General features: G+C 36.7%; 1 long non-coding RNA gene across 1 annotated transcript in view; it reads right to left on the reverse strand.

The window, feature by feature from the left end:
• Window positions 1-20,450, reverse strand: part of LOC129144523 (uncharacterized) — a 163,621-nt gene that overhangs the window by 65,608 nt on the left and 77,563 nt on the right. Inside the window, exon 2 of the long non-coding RNA XR_008548920.2 lies at window positions 9,554-9,702. This is a non-coding gene — a long non-coding RNA (uncharacterized LOC129144523). The remainder of the gene's footprint in view (window positions 1-9,553; window positions 9,703-20,450) is intronic.

Here is a 20,450-nt window from a genome sequence, read left to right on the forward strand (position 1 = left end):
TTAAAAGACAAAATACTTTTAAATTACATATTTATTAATTTTTAAGACCAATTATGGCATATAACAGAAAACATTAGCTTGAGCTGTACATAAAGTTTTCAGGCTCTTCAGTAAGAGAGGTAACTCAAGGAGTTAAAAAAAAAAAAAAGTGAGCTTAGGGAGGAGAGGAGCAAGAAGGCTGAATAGAAGGCTCCACTGGTTGTTCCCCTGGCAAGGACACCAATTTAATAGCTATCTACACAACAAAAGCACCTTCATAAGAAGCAAAAAACAGTGAGCACTCATAGTACTAGCTTTAACTTTATATTACTGAGTCTTGAATAGCTGGCACTACTTCTTCCCCATCCCCCAGCAGTGGCCATGTAGTACAGAGAGTGTTTCTGTACCCTTGGGGGAGGGAGAGTGCAGCAATTGTGAGACACTTCATTGAATTTATCCTCCTGTCACAGAAGAAAGCAAAACCAGGCTGAACGCAGCTGACACACATATTTAAAACAGCCCTAGCCAGAGGGGAATCACCCTGCAAGCAGTTAAAATTTGAGTTTCAGCAAGCCTGACCACCACAAGCTAAAGTGTTCTGGGGCTCTAAATAATCTTAAAAGGCTGTCTAGGCCACAAGGACTGCAACTTGTAGGTGAGTCTTACTGCTCAGAGCCAGTGAACTCGGGAGGCTTGTGACCCTTCTGAGACACCAGCCAGAGTGGCTAAGGGAGTGCTTGCACCACACCTTCCTCAACCCTAGGTGTCACAGCTCACAGCTCCAAAAATGACCCCTTCCTTCTGCTTGGGAGAAGAGAGGGAAGAATAAAGAGGACTTTCTCTTCCTTCTTAGATACCAGCTCAGCCACAATAGGATAGGGAACCAGTAGGAGTTCCCCTTTCCAGGCCCCCTTAGCTCCCAGATGACATTTCTAGACACAGCTTGAGCCAGAAGGGAACCCACTGCCTTGAAGGGAAGAACTCAGTCCTGGCAGGACCTATCACATGATGACTACAGAGCCCTTAGGTCCTAAATACTCAGCAGCAATACCCAGGTAGTAGTATGCCGTGGGCCTTGGGTGAGCCTCTGAGGCTTGCTGACTTCAGGTGAGATTCAGCACATTCCCACCTGGGGTAGCTATGGAGCGAGACTAATTCTGCTTGAAAAAAGCATGGGAAAAAGTAAAGGGGACTTTGTCTTGCACCTTAGGTACGAGCTTAGCTATAGGAGGATAGCACATCAAACAGGCTCCTGGGGTTCACGATTCCAGGACTTCCCTCTTGGACAGCATTTCTGGACCTCTCCTGAGACAGAGGGCATCCCCACTTCACTGAGAGTGAGTCTGAGGCCACACAGTATTCAACTCAAGCTGCCTAAAGAGCCCTTGAAACATAAGGGAACATCGGTGGTACCCTGGAAGTAGTCTCCATGGACCTGTGATGGTGGTGGCCATGGAATCCTTTTCTGCCTGTGGAAAAGGGAGGGAAGTGTGAGAAGAGCTGTGACTCATGATTTGAGTGCCAGCTCAGCTGCAGTAAAATAGAACTCTAGGTAGACTTCTAAGGTTTTTGACTCCAGTCCCGAGCTCCCAGATGGCACCTCTGGACCCATCTGGGGCCAGAGGGAACTTGCCACCCTAAAGGGAAGGACACTAGCCTGGCTGGCTTCACCCCCTGCTGATTGTAGAGCCCCAGGGCCTTGAGAGAACATAGGAGCTAGCCAAATAGTGGTTACAGTGGGCCTTGGGTGAGAGTCAGTGCTGTACTGGCTTCAGGTCTGACCCAGCACAGTCCCAGTGATGGTGGCCACAGGGGTACTTGTATCACTCCACCCTTATCTCCAGGTGGCTCAGAACAGAGAGAGAGAGAGAGAATCCATTTGTTTGGGAGAAAGTAAGGGAAGACACTCAGAGACTCTGCCTGATAATCCAGAGAATTCTTCCAGAACTTATCAAAGACCATCAAGCAGTACCTCCACAAGTCTGAAAGAACCATAGTGTTATTGGGTTTGGGATGCCTCCTAATGCAGATAAAGTTTAGATCACAACACCCAAGTCCTTTGGAATACCTGAAAGCTTTACCAAGAAGGATGACTACAAATAAGCCCAGACAGCAAAGACTACAAAATATCCTAACTCTTCAAAGCCAAGACAAAGATGAACATCCACAAGCATCAGGATTATCCAGGAAAACATTACCTAACCAAATGAACTAAATAAGGCACCAGGGATTAATCATGGAGAAACAGAGATATGTGACCTTCCAGACAGTGAATACAAAATAGCTGTTTTGAGGAAACTCAAAGACATTCATGATAATACAGAGGAGGAATTCATAATACATTTAACAAAGAAATTGAAATTGTTAAAAAGAATCAAGTAGAAATTCTGGAGTGAAAACATGCAATTGAGATACTGAAGAATGCATCAGAGTCTTTTATAGCACAATTAATCATGTAGAAAAAATCATTAGTGAGCTTGAAGATAGGTTTTTTTGAAAATACATAGTCAGAGGAGACAAAAGAAAAAAGAAGTAAAGACAATGAAGCATATCTATAGGATCTAGAAAATAGCCTCCAAAGGGCAAATCTAAGACTTATTGGCCTTAAAGATGTAGAGAGAAAGATAGGGGTAGAACAATTTTTCAAAGGGATAATAACCATGAACTTTCCAAACCTAGAGAAAGATATCAATATCCATATACATGAAGGTGATAGAACACCCAGTAGATTTAAACCAAACACGATTACCTCAAGACATCTAATAATCAAACACTCAAATGTGAAGAAAGTATCCTAAAAGGAGCAAGAAAAAGGGACAGATAATATACAATGGAACCTCAATACCGCTGGCAGCAGACTTTTCAGTGCAAAACACCAGGCCAGGAGAGAGTAGTATGACATATTTAAAGTGCTGGGAAACTTTTTTTTTTTTTTCTGAGGCAAGATTCACTCTTGTTGCCCAGGCTGGAGTACAAATGGCACAATCTTGGCTCACTGCAACCTCTGCCTCCTGGGTTCAAGCGATTCTCCTGCCTCAGCCTACTGAGTAGCTAGGATTACAGGCACCTACAAACATGTACAGCTAATTTTTTGTATTTCTAGTAGAGGTGGAGTTACACCATGTTGGTCAGGCTGGTCTCGAATTCCTGACCTCAGGTGATTCACCAGGTTTGGCCTCCCAAAGTGCTGGGATTACAGGTGTGAGCCACCGCGCCTAGCCAAAAAAAATTTTTTGACCCTAGAATAATATATCTGTTGAAAATATTCTTCAAACATGAAGGAGAATTAAAGACTTCCTCAGGAAAACAAAAGTTTAAGAGTTTTATTAACACCAGACCTGCCCTATAAGAAATGCTACATGGTGTACTTCAGTTAAAAAGAAAAGGACATTAATGAGCAATAAGAAATCATCTGAAGGTACAAAATTCACTGCTAATAGTAAGCACACAGAAAAATTTAGAATACTACAATACTGTAGCTATGGGGTGTAAACTGTTCTTATCTTAAATAGAAAGGCTAAAAAATAAATAAATAAAAATAAATAAATAAATAATATATTATATTTTATATATTATATTATATATAATAAATAAATAATTATATTATATATAATATATAATATATTATAATTAAATAATATATAATATAAAAAGTAAATAAATAATAAGGCAACAAGAAATAAAAACTAAAACAACTTTCTGAGACATAAACAGTATAACAAGATATAAATAGAAACAACAAAAGGTTAAAAAGCAGGGAGATGAAGTTAAGGTGTAGAATTTCCATTAATTTTGTTTTTTCTTAGTTTGTTTATTTGATTATGCAATCAATGTTAAGTCATTATCAGCTTAAGATAATGGGTTATAGGATAGTATTTGCAAGCCTCATGGTATCCTCAAGTCAAAAACCATACAATGGATACACAAAATGTAAAAAGCAAGAAATGAAATACCACCAGAGAAAATCACCTTCACTAAAAAAAAAGACAGGAAGGAAAGAAAGAAGGAAGAGAAGACCACAAAACAACCAGAAAACAAATAACAAAATGGCAGGAGTAGGTCCTACTTCTCAATAATTACATTGGACGTAAATGAAGTAACTGTCCAGTCAAAAGACATAGAGTGGCTGAATGGATTAAACAGCAACCACCACCAAGACCCAATGATCTCGGGCCTACAAGAAACATACTTGACCTATAGAAACACACAAAGACTGAAAATAAATAAATGGAAGAAGATATTTCATCCCAATGGAAACCAAAATAGAGTAGGAGTAGCTATAATTATGTCAGACAAAATAGATTTCAAGACAAAGACTATAAGAAGATACAAAGAAGGTCACTATATAATGATAAAAGAGTTGATTAAGGAAGAAGATATAACAATTTTAATCCTATTCCTATTTAGAAAAAAAAAGCGCAGCTCATTGCCAGCACTCATGTAATTTTACATAAACACGCTCTTCGAGGCTGAAGCAAATCTGACTGATTTTCAATGTAAAAATAAAATATAAAAACTGCTTTTGGAGTTATTTCTAAACAGAACTAACATCAGAATCATCAGAATCATTCCTTTCGGAAAAATCAGATTGATCAAATGAATCCTTGTCAACAACTGTTCAAGAATGATGCTAACGTCACATGAAATGTCACATTTTCCAGGGTCTGACATTTTCAGCAATCAAGAATTACTATATTTTGTAAATGGAAATACCACTATGTATTATTTCATTCTCACACTGCTATAAAGAAATACCTGAAACTGAGTAATTTATAAAGGAAAGAGGTTTAATTGACTCACAGCTCCACATGTATTGGGAGGTCTCAGGAGACTTACAGTCATGGCAGAAGGTGAAAGGGAAGCAAGGCCTTCTTCATATGGCAGCAGGAGAGAGAAGAGTGAGCAGGGAAAATGCCAGACATTTATAACACCATCAGAGCTCATGAGGACTCACTCACTTTCACCAGAACAGCATGGAGGAAACTGCCCCCATGATCCAATTGCCTCCCACTGGGTCCTTCCCTCAACAGATGGGGAATACAGGGATAACAACTCAAGATGAGATTTGGATGGGGACACAAAGCCAAACCATATCATGCTACTAAAAACAGAATGCTATAAATAAAATGATGTCTGTGTCCAATGTTGATATACTAGAGCAATACAAAAATAATAATAAAAGCGAGGTAATTTCATGTCCAAGTTATCTTCGGGTAAACATGGCAGCCGCATGTTTTCTTGCTGACAAGTATTCTTGGGGCAGATGGGAAAAGGGTTAAATATATATCTACTGAACACTGGAGCATCCAGATTTATAAAGCAAATATTATTAAAGCTAAGGAGAGCGATAGACTCCAATACATAACAACTGGAGAGTTTAACAACCTGCTTTCAGCATTAGACAGACCATTCAGACAGAAAATCAACAAAGAAACATGGGACTTAATCTGCACTATAGAACAAATGGGCCTGATAGATCTTTGCAGAACATTTTATCTAATGATTGCAGAATACACATTTTTTTCCTCAGCACATGGACCATTCTCAAGGATAAATCATATGTGAGGTCAAAAAACAAGTCTTAAAACATCCAAAAGAATTAAAATAATATCAAGAATCTTCTCCGACAACAATGGAATAAAACTAGAAATAAATAACAAGAGAAATTTTGGAAACTATACAAACACATGGAAATTAAATAATATGCTCCTGAATGACCACTGGGTCCATGAAGAAATTAAGAAGGAAATTAAAAATTTTTGGAAACAAATAATAATGGAAACACAACATACCAAAACCTATGGGACACAGCAAAAGCAGAACCTAAGAGAGAAGTTTATAGCTCCAAGTGCCTAGATCAAAAAAAGAAGAAAAACTTCAAATAAACAATCTAACTATGTATTTTAAAGAATTAAAAAAAGGCAAGCACACACCCACCCAAAATTAGTAGAAGAAAATAAATAATAAATATCAGAGCAAAAATAAATGAACTTGAAATGAAGAAAACAATACAAAAGAACAATGAACCAAAAAGTTGGTATTTTGAAAAGATAAACAATTGTGAAACCTTTAGCCAGATTAAGGAAAAAAAGAAATACCTAAATAAATAAAATCAAAGATAAAAAATGAGAAATTATAACTGATACCACCAAAATTCAAAGGATCATTAGTGGCCATTATAAGCAACTATATGCCAATTAATTGAAAACTCTAGAACTGGGTAAATTCCCAGGCATAAATCTACCAAGATTGAACCACAAATAAATTCAAAACTTGAACATACCAATAACAGGTCATGAGATCAAAGCCATAATAAAAATTCTCCCAGGGAAAAAAAAATCTCAGGACCCAATGACTTCATTGCTGAATTCTACCAAACATTTAAGGAAGAACTAATACTAATACCAACTCTACTCAAACTATTTCAAAAAAACAGAGGAGAAGGAAACATTTCCAAACCCATTCTATGAGGCTAATATTACCCTGATACCAAAACCAGATAAAGATACATCAAAAAGAAAATTATAGGACAAAATCTCTTATGAATATTGATACAAAATCCTCAACAAAACACCGGCAAATTAAATTTAGCAATATATTGAAAGATTATTCATCATTACAAAGTGCAGTTTATCCCTGGGAAGCAAGGATGGTTCAACATAAGCAAATCAATGTGATACATCATAGTAACAGAATGAACGATAAAAACCACATGATCTTATCATTTGATTCTGAAAACTCGTCATAAAATTTAACATTGCTTCACGATAAAAACCCTCAAAAAACTGGGAATAGAAGGAACATAACTCAACATAATAAAAGCTGTATACAACAGACCCACAGCTAGTATCATACTGAATCGGAAAAAAACTGAAACCCTTTCCTCTAAGATCTGCAATGCAACAAGGATGCCTAATTTCATTCCTGTTATTCAACATAGTACTGGAAATCCTAGCTAGAGCAATCAGAAAAGAGAAAGAATTAAAGGGCATCCATATTGGAATGAAAGAAGTCAAACTATACTTGTTTGCAGATAATATGACTTGATATTCGGAAAAAACTGAAGACTTCACAAAGAGACTATTAGAACTGATAAACAAATTCAGTATCTTGGCTAACATGTCGAAACCCCGTTTCTATTAAAAATACAAAAAATTAGCCAGGCGTGGTGGCGGGCGCCTGTAGTCCCAGCTACTCGGGAGGCTGAGGCAGGAGAATGGCGTGAACCCGGGAGGCAGCGCTTGCAGTGAGCCAAGATCGCGCCACTGGACTCCAGCCTGGGCGACAGAGCTAGACTCAGTCTCAAAAAACAAAAAAAAAAAAAAAAAAAAAATTCTATGAAGTTGCAGGATACAAAATCAACCTACAAAAATCAGTATCATTTCTATATGCCAACACCAAACACTCTGAGAAAGGAATTAAGAAAGTAATCCCCATCTGCAATAGCTACAAATAAAATGAAATATCTAGGAATTAACTTTAACCAAAGAGGTGAGGGATCTCTACAATGAAAACTATAAAACACTGATGCAAGAAATTAAAGAAGACACACAAAAATGGAAAGACAATCTATATTCACGGATAGGAAGAATCAATATTACCAAAATCTCCACATTACCAAAAGCAATCTACAGATTTATTGCAATCCTTATCAAAATATCAATGACATTCCTCACAGAAATATAAAAAGTAGCCCTAAAATTTATGTAGAAACATAAAAGACCCAGAACAGCCAAAGCTCTCCTGAGCAAAAAGAATGAAACTGGAGGAATCACATTACCTGAGTTTATACTATGGAGTCATAGTAGCCAAAACGACATAGTACTGGCATAAAAACAGACACATAGATAAGTGGAACAGAAAAGGGAACCCAGAGATAAATCCATATACGGTAAATTCATTTTTGACAAAGTTACAAGAATCTACACTAGAGAAAGAAAATTCTCTTCAATACATTGTGCTGGGAAAACTGAATCTCCATATGCAAAAGAATGAAACTAGAACCCTATCTCTCACCATATACAAAAAAATCAAAATGGATTAAAGATTTAAATACAAGACCTCAAATTATAAAACTACTAAAAGAAAACATAAGGGAAACTGTGCAGGACATTGGACTGGGCAAATATTTCTGGAGTAATAACCCACAAACATAGACAATCAAAGCAAAAATGGACAAATGTAATCACATCAAATGAAAAGCTCCTGCATAGGAAAGGAACCAATTGACAAAGTGAACAGACAGTCCACAGAATGGGAGAAAATATATTCAAACTACCCATCTGACAAATTAATAACCAGAATATATAAGGAGCTCAAATAACACTACAGGAAAAAAATCTAATTATTTGATTTTAAAAATGGGCAAAAATCTAAACACATACTTCTCAAAAGAAGACTTACAAATGGCAAACAGGTATATAAAAAGGTGCTCAACATCATTGATCATCAGAGAAATGCAATTCAAAACTACATTGAGATGCATCATCTCACCCCATATAATGGCTTTTATCCCAATGTCAGGCAATAACAAATGCTGACAAGGATATGGTGAAAGGGGAACCCTATTATACTGTTGGTAGGAATGTAAATCGGTACAACCACTATGGAAAACACTTTGGAAGTTCTTCAAAAAACTGAAAATAGAGCTACCATTTGATCTAGCAATCCCACTTTTAGCTATATGCTCCAAATAAAGAAATTCAGTATATCAAAGAGCTGTCTGCACTCCTATGTTTATTGCAGCACTATTCATAATAGCCAAGAGTTGGGAGCAAGCTACATGTCAATCGTCAATCAACAGATGAATTGATAAAGGAAATGTGGTACATATACACAACGGAGTACTTTTCAGTCATAAAAATGAATGAGGTCCTGTTATTTGCAACAACATGGATGGAACTGGAGGTCATTATATTAAATATAAGTCCAGCCCAGAAAGACAAGCTCCACACATTCTCACTTATTTGTGGAAGCTAATAATGAAAATAATTCAACTCATGAACATAGAGAGAAGGATGATTACCAGAGGCTGGGCAGGGTAGTGGAGGACTGGAGGAGGCACAGATGGTTAATTAATACAAAAAAATAGTTAGAAAAATGAATAAGATGTATTATTTGCTAGCACAACACGGTGACTACAGTCAAAAATGATTTAATTGTCCGTTTTAAAATAACAAAAAGAGTATAATTGGATTGTTTGTAACACAAAGGATAAATCCTTCAGGTGATAGATACCCCATTTACCCTTATGTTATTATCATGCATTGCATGCTTCTATCAAAATATCTTATGTAACTCACAAATATATACACCTACTATATATCCACAAAAATATAGAAAATTTAAAAATATATCAGCTTAGTTTTCTTTACCCAGATCAAAGTAAACATTGTTGTCTGTCAACAACATGGTAAATATAAATATATTTCAGTAGCAATAGCATTTGTAATATGTTTAAATATGGCATCCTTAAATTTTATTAATCAAAATATTGGAAACAATGAAGAAAGTCCCATTTACTACCTAACAAACTATTTATGGTACTATTACTAAAAATTATAAAAATTCTTACTGTTTGTTTTGAATTTCTCTTCTGCTATAATCATTCCAAAGAAGTGTCTGTACTTGGGTCTGAACATATCATTATGGATCTCTGAATAACACGCTTGTTATTTGATGAAATCCTTCTGGAAGTCCTCCCAGTATTGAATTGCAATTGTTCTGCAATAAGGAATATACAGAAAAGCAAATTAGCTTGCCAGGCTCCACCAGCATTTTAAAGATGGTATTTAAGAGAGGCCCATGACTACTTTGATTTTACAAATTTCACTAGGTGATAATTTCCAAGTCATCAGAATTAATAAAAATTCAGGAAATGTCAAACTTCAGGGAATATAAAACCTCACCTAAGTACATTTTAGAAGGGTCCAGTAACCATCCCAAGTGATAAATCAGGCCTTCTTTTATGTACATTACAAGGAGAAGAGAAGGTAGAAGGGTAGCATGGGGTGGAGGGCAAAGCTAGATCTACAGCTTCCTGCAGATGTATTTTGATCCTCCACTTCCCTGGACAGGGGTCAGTCTCATTTAGTTAACTAATTCTTTTCACATGTTCTGTAAGAATGGACTATGTGCTATATCTGTTATAGGATGTAGTAATTGGAAGGGTGGATGGAAATACAGAGAGAAGAATTGACAGTGAAACTTGCCAATTTCATAGTCTAAGGTAATGCAGATATCCATCCAAGACCCTTCAGAAACCCTAATTCCAGAAGGCACTGACTACTCTTTAAGGAATTCAGGTCTCACTGCATTATTCATCAGAACCAGTGTCTGTGTAGATAACTGAAATAGCATATTAGATTTCTTTCTATAAAATGGAGAAAAAAATACCTCTAGATTATATAGATGGAATTTTAGCATGCAACTCTTAGCTAAAGAGAGACACACTCTCCTCTGCAGCCATCAACTGTAGGGCTATTCGTGAGGTTTCTTAGGAATACTATGAAGATCTTCCAGGGTCATCTCTGTGTTTCTGGCGTAATCCTTTGCATGTACCTTACCCTTCCTTGTGCCTTCAATCAGAAAACAACAAATTCTAGATAGTTGAGTGTATTAGTCCATTCTCACACTGCTATGAAGAAATACCCGAGACTGGGTAATTCTTAAAGAAAAGAGGTTTAATTGACTCACAGTTCAGCATGGCTGGGAAAGCCTCAGGAAACTTACAGTCATGGTGGGAGGCACCTCTTCACAGGGTGGCAGGAGAGAGAATGAGTGCTGAACGAAGGGGGAAGCCCCTTATAAAACCATCAGATCTCCTAAGAAATTCCTTACCATCATGAGAATAGCATGGGGGAAACTGCCCCCATGTCTCAATTATCTCCACCTGGTCCCACCCTTGACACATGGAGATTATTACAATTCAAGGTGAGATTTGCAAGGGGATACAGAACCAAACCATATCAGTGAGTGAAGTATTTATAAGCAATGGTGCTTTGTGTGGGTTACTCTTTGAAAAGCAGTGCAGTCATTTGTGCCATTACATATATCCCTCAGTATGTTTATAAATTTCTGCTCCATGACCTATGGGACTCAACAATAAATTGTGCTATATGACTTCTTCCATTTTTCACACTGCACTCAGAAACACAAGCCTAAAATAAATAGACAGTGAATCAGGGCCATGGGAGTCTCTTCTTTTACAAGGGTTGTCCTTTGGAAGCACTTTCTCCTTCCCTAAAGAGCTTATGTTTTTACCAGCTAAACTTAAAAATGGGTCTTTTCCATGTCCATTTCCTGAATATTTTGTTATTGATCCAAACTATTTTTTCTCTGCCTTTCATGCTATTATAAAAGAAACCTCATTGTGCCCTAGTGCATATATTAAAATATAACATAAAAGAAGATTAAAGGTATAAAACGGAAAAGTCAGCAAGCAACTAAAAATCCTAACACTTAAAAAAGAAAGAAAGAAAATGGGTTAAAAGGTTACAAAGGAAAAGAATATGGGTTTCTGGAAGAGGCTAAAATATAAACAGCCCCCTGACCTTGGGTTCAAATAAGGAATGAATAGAAGGGTTGGACATATTTATTAAGGCAGACAATTTGAAAAATTTAATCCTCAGCTAAACTAAAAAACATCCAAGGAAGGCAGTATTTGAATGTCTACCCTCAAGTCCAAGAGGAAGAATCTCTAGGGATTTTCTGGAGAGAAGAAACTCTATTACAACATTTTCCTGGCCTGAAAGCCTAGTTAGGAGGAAGTGAACAGAACCCAGCCCCAAGGCCAAATTTCAGATCAAGTGGATGGACTGCCAGGACATCCTACACACCGGACAAAGACAGTGAAGCCAAGACTACCCACATTCCCATGCTTTTAGAACCAGGGAACCTCAAGGGGGTACTTGATTTATGTGGAATAACTGGTCTGCCTAAATTCATTTAAGAAAGAAAACCTTTTCCAGCACCCTCACCTGGGATTGAGGATTTTAGAAAATGGAAATGGAAGATGGAAATATATTAAATTGCTCCTTGGCTAATATATTAGGACCCTGAAGAAAAGAGCCTAAGGTTCAAATAGTAACAATAGACAGCAGTTATTAAACACTGATTGTTCCACACCATGTTGTTTTATATGTAGAATCTCCTTCTATCATCACAAAAATCCTATGAGGCATATATCATCACACCAGTTTTTATAGACGAGGAAGCCTGAGCCTAGGTTCGTTCATTAGCCGATGAACATATTATAAACATGTAATGAAGAGCTATAATAGTTAATGGTAGAGACAGGATTCAACCCCCAGGTCTACCTGACTCAGGGCCTATATTCTTGACAACCTACAGTGTAGAATGAATGAACCACTGCAATAAATATAATCATGAATTAATAAGCAAACAATATGCATATGATACTCTACTTATATTAATAAATCTTATGAGCAAAGGATGTCAAAGACGACTCTTTACAACTCACCTATACAACAATAAGAGCTTAGAGGGCCTTATGTTGCAAGATACAATTTGTGTATTTACTCAGGCTCTAACATTTGGAATTTCCATGAATTGGTCCTAGTCCTTCATCAACTGTTATTAATCTAATTTATTAATCTTAAAATAATAAAAGAAAAATTTTAAATTAAGTTACTATAAGATGTCATATCCTGTGCTGTTGCTATGCATTCATAGAAATTTTCTCTTTTCATCTAATACCCTCTTCAGTGGTTAGTATAAAATATGCATTCAGTAAGTATTTTTAAAACAGTATAATTAGTATTTCCCTCATTTCCCTGATGTGACAATTGACACTCAGAGAAAACTTACCAAGGACCAGAAGTCCTCATGTAGGATTCAAATTTAGTTTTTCTAACTTCAAGACCCATGTATTTGGTACAATATCAAAAGCTACAAAATTACGAAATTAAATTGTTATAGAAACGAATAAAATGAGTTAAAAGAAGATTACACTTGGCCGGGCGCAGTGGCTCACGCCTGTAATCCCAGCACTTTGGGAGGCTGAGACTGAGATGGGCGGATCACGAGGTCAGGAGATCGAGACCATCCTGGCTAACAAGGTGAAACCCCGTCTCTACTAAAAATCCAAAAAGTTAGCCGGGCGTGGTGGCGGGCGCCTGTAGTCCCAGCTACTCGGGAGGCTGAGGCAGGAGAATGGCGTGAACCTGGGAGGTGGAGCTTGCAGTGAGCCAAGATTGCAGATCGCGCCACTGCACTCCAGCCTGGGCGAAAGAGCGAGACTCTGTCTCAAAAAAAAAAAAAAAAAAAAAAAAAAAAAAAAAAAAAAAAAAGAAGATTACACTTGAGGAATGTCTTAAATAATGAGCAAAATCTTTCATGGAACAAAAGTTGATTGTATATGGGGATCAGATATTCTTGGCCACTGCTTCCAAATTTGTTCATATCATGGCACATACGTTAATATTTTTATGGCACACTTCTGGAAATGAGAAAATGATTCTCAGCTGGAAGCAACTTTCTCGTGTTCTCTGGCCACCCCGGCTCTGACCAGCTATCCTATGAACTGTGGAATCAATATCACACATTTAGTCCACTGGTTGCATGCAAATATTCAGGACTTACCAGTTGAGAAGCTTAGTTGTATGTATATAAAATAGCATGCAAAAACGTAGATTTGAGGAAATGCATAAAATATTTTTGAAACCTTGAGAAGTTCAGTTTGGTTTAGGAAATATGGTGGGAAATAATATTGGAGAAGAGTTTAGAGTCAGATTATAAAATTTCTTATATGCCATGCATTTGAACTGTAAAATTACATTAAATAGGCAAAAATTGCATAATAATGTATAGATTTTCCTTTTTCAATTTTTCTCTTCAGCATTATTTCATTTACTTCAACTGCATTTATTACTCTGGATTCCTTTCTGCTGTGCAGTATTTGGTATAATACAAATACTTTCAATGAGATCAATTATGAAACCTGCATAAAACAAATGAAGCAGAAAACAACTACTTAAAATTATTGGAGATCAACTAAGTCAACAAGAAATGGAGGAACTGAGTTCCTGAAGAGAATGGAAGTACATTAGGATGAATGTTCATTTGCCTTCACTTTTTTCCATTAGCAAGCAATTCTCAGCTCTAAGCACAGAAACTGATCATGAAGCAATAGTCTAAAAATGTGAGGGGCCCAAATCAGTGAACTTCAGAAAAGTGACTTTGACGTTCTACGCAGTTTCTACTCTTAGCATTTACGAACTCTAAGACACTGAGAAACTCTGATTCTGTGCTTAGAAACTAAAAAATAGCTTAGCAATGATTTTGATACTTTTATTGTGCTAGAAAGACAAAGAGTAGTGTTCAGATACCCCAAATAAGAATGATCCTATTTAAACACCAAAGCTCTTTTTTAGTTGAGATTCCTACAAACATTGCATAGCAATGACTGAGAACAAACTAAAAATAGGCCAGTTTTGCCTAGATGAAAATGATTTGTCTGTACTTGGGACTGGAAAAAACAAAACACATGAAATCGTCTTTGGAGGAAGATATCATCCAAATGTTCTACATTTTTTTCCTACATACTGTCCAGCATTTAATAAAAACTTAGAAAACACGTCAATAAACACAGTCACTAACCAAACCCAAAGAGAAAACAGATAGGAACAGGTGTCCAAGTAATCTAAATTTTGTTGGAGATACACACAGATTTAAAATAACTGAGTTTAATGTATGTAATAAGATAGAGTACAATTTGAAAATTTCCCAAACATCAACTCTTAAAAAAGAAGTTAAGAATTAAAGGATGAATCTAATGGCACCTTAGAAACTGCAGAAGACGGGATTAGTGTTTGGCCTATAGATTAGTAGAAAATAATTTGTAATGAAGCACAAAGAAAGGACTGAAAATGCCATATCTATAGATAAATTAATAGAATTAATAAAAATGGCAGTGTTGCTGAGTATAATTTCTATATGAATTAATTACATTCCTATATTAGCAACAAACATTTAAAAGCGAAAGTTGAAAGCTAAATCAATTTACAATAGTTTGAAAGCCACCAAACACCTAGGAATAAGTCTAATAAAAAGTTGCAATACTGCTACATAGAAATCTAGAAAATACTACAAGAGAAATCAAAGAAAATACATCAAAGGGAGGAAAATATCAAGGTAAGAAATATAGGAAAAACTGATATCTTAATAATATTGAATCTTCTAATCTCTGATTTACACCAAAATTGTTTTTGAAAAAAGACAACTGTGAGATTCAAACAACTCCAAAATTGCTTTTGAGAAAAATATACATTACTTAGCTTGATTGTGAATATTTCACAATGTGCAAATATATATACAATTTTTAATTTTCAACTGTACCTCAACAAAACTGAAAAGATGCAACAAGGAAAAGGTTGTCTTTTCAGTAAATGGTGCTAGGTCAATTGAATTTTTATTAAAAAGGTGGTAATTTATTTCTACTTCATACCTCACACATGAAATTCAGTTGCAATGGAATGTTAATGTAAATGCTTATTGCTCAAGCCTCCGCCTCAAGCCTTCTTTCTTCCAACAAGCATCACCTTACTGCTCTAACAGTCACTTAGGTACTTATTCTCTAAATACTTTTTACAGTCTGTCATACATTTTCTTTAGCTATGACCATTTTATCGACCCAATAAGGTATAAGCTCTTTAAAGAGAAGAAATATGGGTTTCTATTCCATATCATTAATTTGACAGGTACAGTTCCCTGATGTAAAACACTTCATTATCTGTATGTGATTCATCTACTCAAATACCCTGTTAGATTCTGGAGGCCAAGCTTCTAACTGTATTTTTTATTTTCTCACACATTGAGCCCAACGCCTTGCACAAAGAAAACCTCCAATATATACTTATGGATTGAATTTTCCAAGAATTAGGCCTTTATAATACTAGAGACTAACAGCACAAAAGTTTTCTTTAATTCTAAGGACATCACACTCAGCATAAAATCCTAATGACTCGCCATGCGCCACAGGTCTTATGGGTCTAGCTCTGTCCCAGTTCCCTGGGGCTCTATTCCTTACCTCTCTCCCCTTGCTCCCTCTCAGTCTACTCTTATTCTTCTCTCTGCCTGGAATGCCTTCCCAGGTCTTCACAGTACTTGACTCTTGTTATATTTTCAGTCTTTTCTTCCAACGTTGCCTCCATAGAGAGGTCATTATCCATCTTGTCACTCCCTGTCCAATATTCACTTTTGTTTTTCTTCATAGCTTCACCCACTCTTACCTAAAAATAAGCTACCCAAGGGCAGGGATTTTGTGTTTCTTATTTTTGGTGTATCTCCAAGTCTTGCACATACATTGTGTTCAGTAAATATGTATTGAAAATATAAATAAGTGAACAAATTCAGTAAACCCTTGCAATAATGTTTGATGAATAGAAAAACTTCTAATTCATAGCATTAGTTCAGAGTGAATGAAAACAAAAACCTGAGAAACAGAGTAATATAGCAATGATACAGGAAGAAGGCACAACCTCAGAATCTGTGGTTATAATTAATTAAAAAAATAGGGTGAATGTGAGTTGTGGGCAAATTACTTTTACAAAATGATAAGATGTGATCGTGCTTTAAAACTTCTAAATTCAGCCGACATTGAATATTGAGCTATATGGTAAATAATGAATAAAGCTCATTATTTCTCTATGTCTAACCTTATTCTAAAAAGCAGTGCATCTGGGGGCCAGATGACTTTAGAATCACGTTATTAAAAATAACTCCTTAATTCTTCAACATAAGTGGAGACAGACTTCATTATCTCATTTAGCAGAGGCAGGTCACGATTGTAATCCCAGCATTTTGGGAGACTGAGACAGGAGGATCACCTGAGGTCGGGAGTTCAAGACCAGCCTGACCAACATGGAGAAACCCCATCTCTACTAAAAATACAAAAAAAAAAAAAAAAATAGCCAGATGTGGTGGTGCATGCCTGTAACCCCAGGTACCCAGGAGGCTGAGGCAGGAGAATCGCTTGAGCCCGGGAAACGGAGGTTGTGTTGAGCCAAGATAATGGCAGTGCACTCCAGCCTGGGCAACAAGAGTGAAACTCCATCTCAAAAAAAAAAAAAGTTGAGGCAGTAAAAATAAACGGTTTGTCTAATGTTTCAACATTAATTTGATAGTGTCATGTTGAATATCAATTTGTAGCCACATGTTTGTTCCTGAATTTGTGACATCATTTATGACATAATTTATATTATGAACATAACTTTCAACAGAGTGAGAGAAGCATCACTCTCTGTGCTTTAGAACAGATTTCTCTTCTATAATCATTCAATTATGGGTAACCAGAAAGGCAATGAATATAACATGAGGTCTTAAATGTGGACATTTCCCCCATTAACTCATTCAAAATGTGTTGTCAGGGAGTTGGTTCAGGTTCAAGAGTGAGCTGACTTATGGAAAGACATGAATTGAAACCCAAATTAGAATCTAAAAGGAAGTATGGTACTATAAAGCAGAGAAAGTGGGTTTGTGGTGGCACAGTGGTGGTGCATACCAATTTGATGACTCTTGACAAATCACAAAGAGGTAGTTTCCTTAAAAAATTAAAATTAAACAAATTAGGGGTAATATTGGGATAGACAATTATTTTTCCTCTTGTGCACCATATCCTATAGATGTATCCCTTTATTTTTATTTATTTTTTATTCATTGATATTCAAAAGCCCATTCTCCCAACCAAAAAGTTCCAGCCTCAAACTTGTTAAAGTCAAAACAATTGTTAAAATGGAAAATAGAAGCAATTTTTATCATTGGCCCACCACAGTTTGGCTCAATTCTTCCAGTCTCTGCTCTAGTGAGAACGAAGCCAGACCACACACTGAGGCTGAATTACAACACTTCAAAAAGAAGAAAAACACTAATGGAAAAAGTCAAATGGGTTTCCAAATAGGAGGTGGTAGACAGTACAGAAACCTCTTAGCACAGCTCTTACAAGGCTGAACTCCGAATCCCAGGCCCCAACAGGCAATCATTAGCTTGCCTTCCCATTCTTCTGTGGTTGTAGGACAGGAAATGTCCATTCAGCTGCACATTGTTCTAGAGTGCATCAGCTTAAGTGGAAATGCATTTTTAGAGCCTCTTAACCCAATCCCCACTTTTGTAAAACGGATCCTGTCATTTATAAAAATTAAAATGAGAGCTGCATGAGATATTTTCTTCCTTAAAATTATTTCAGCAAGTGAATGAAAAAATAAAGGAGTAAATTATTTCAGCAAGCGAATGAAAAATTTAAAGGAGTAAATGTTTGGAAGGAAGTCTTTAAGTTGATAGTGATAGAGAAACCTAATTTTGTTATCTTGGACACAAATGCAGCTTCCTAACTCTTAGAAGACAAGTGAACGTTGATAACGCAAACTATGGAAAGGGGAGGGGTGCAGACAGGTTTCAGGGAAAATTCAGAAAAGGTATTTTATTTCTTCTGGAATGTTGGCTATCTCTTTTCTCTGGCCACAGCACTTAGGTCACAGCGGTAAGCAGAAGAAAATACTGTCCCTTCTTTCAGGAAGACAGATCAAAACTTAAAAGCAGTCCCACAGATGCAAAATTAGAATTTGTCCTGAGTGCTAGAAAAGAGAGGTACATGTTAATATGAGTATAAAATGTATAAATTGACTAGGGGGGGCTTTTCTGAAGAAATATCACGAAGCTGACCTATACTATGAGCAAATAAATCTCAAAATCATGAAGCAGTTTGTCTCCTGAACACAGCCATGCTGAGAAGTTCTAAACTATAGCTTGGTTAGACCTGGGAAGGTTAAGGTCATTTGGCCAGACATATATGTTTCCATGGCTCTTTCACAAACATTATGCAAACTTCTGAAAATCTGGACTTAACTTGACATTTAAGGAGTCCTTTGGGGAAGAGCACAAATAGGAGCTTGAGAGATGCTTTAAATCTAGTCAGCAGAAATAAAAGGATAAAAATAAAGAAGCAACAGGGAAGAAAATTGACATTTTTAAGTGGCAAGTAGAAGCTAGATGCTCTATATCAATTACCTCAATGAATCTCCCCAAATACTACAGCCATTGGGTGTAGTTATCCCCGTTTTATACTGGTGGAAACTGAGGCTCCTAAGATTTAAGTAGCTTACCGATGATGACAAATTCAGATAGTAGGTATGCTAGGATTTGAACACAGGACTTGCCTTGACTTCTTATTTTGCTCTTCATTTTTCCTTACACAGTACATATCTAGAGAAACATCAGCAGGCTTTAGGAGTGGATAAGAGACGTCATTTTTAACTCTATCGCTTTCGGATTTAAATATAGAAAAACAGTCCTGAAAATTAAAACTGATTGTCATTATCCTTTTTTTTTGCTTTGTTTTGTTTTTTTGTTTTTGTTTGTTTGTTTTTTGAGACAAGGTCTCACTTTGTCGCTCAGGCTAGAGAACAGTAGTGCAGTCACAGCTCAATGTATCCTCGACCTCTTGGGCTCAAGTGATTCTCCCACCTCAGCCTTCTGAGTAGCTGGGACTATAAGCATGCACCACTGAATCCAGCTAACTTTTTTTCCTTTTTTGTAGAGATAAGGACCTCACTATGTTGCCCAGGCTATATCATTATCCTAAGAGACAGATTCCAGAGATTTGCCTTAACTCTGTGTGTCTTGATAACTATTTTTTCTGTCAATTTAGTCATGCTCTATCCTTCTTTTGTGAAAATAGAAGGGGCTCTTCCCTGACCACAGAGACAGACCTATAACTCAGGCCAGGACAATAGCACTTTCCTATTCTCCTGTCATAATATCAGTCAGTGTGGCAGCCATTGTAGTTTGGCTCACTCAATACTCAAATATAATCACATTCTCCCCTACTTGACTCTATCACAGAGACTGAAAAAGACAAAATAATTGACTTCTCAGACTCTTCTGTGGATAAGAGTAGCCATGTGGTCCATTTCTAGTCTATAAGATGTAAGTGAAAGTTTGCTGAATAGGATTTCTGGGAAAGATTTTACTTCCTTCCCTGATAATAAAGAACTGACTCACTTGGCTTGTCCTTTTGCCCATTTGTTCTCTCTCCAGCCTGAAATTCAGATGTAATAGCTAGAGGCACAGCATCCATTCTATAACCACGAAGCAATAAGCCTGAGGGCATAAGTCAACACTAAAGATGTTGGTTCAAGATGATGGAAAGTGCCTGGGTCCTTCAGTCACTTTTCTGGCCACAAACGGTCTACCTTTGGTTTTGTCATAGGAAAAAAAAATTATCCAATTGTTTAAGCCACTATTGTGAGGTTATCTTCTGTTTTATTGCCAAAAGCACTCCTGACAGATAGCCAGAGTTGGGCACACAAAACAAGACAGGCCAATTGACATTCTTACTCAAGATCTTTCTGATTGAGTGAGAAGGGTAACACTGTTTTCAATATTTTGCCTCAAGGCCATGGTCATGTTCCCTGCAATTGTGTCCACTCTGCAGAAACAGGATGGACCCCCAATAA

This window comes from Pan troglodytes, chromosome 6 (assembly GCF_028858775.2).
Source record: "Pan troglodytes isolate AG18354 chromosome 6, NHGRI_mPanTro3-v2.0_pri, whole genome shotgun sequence".
Taxonomy (NCBI): domain Eukaryota; kingdom Metazoa; phylum Chordata; class Mammalia; order Primates; family Hominidae; genus Pan; species Pan troglodytes.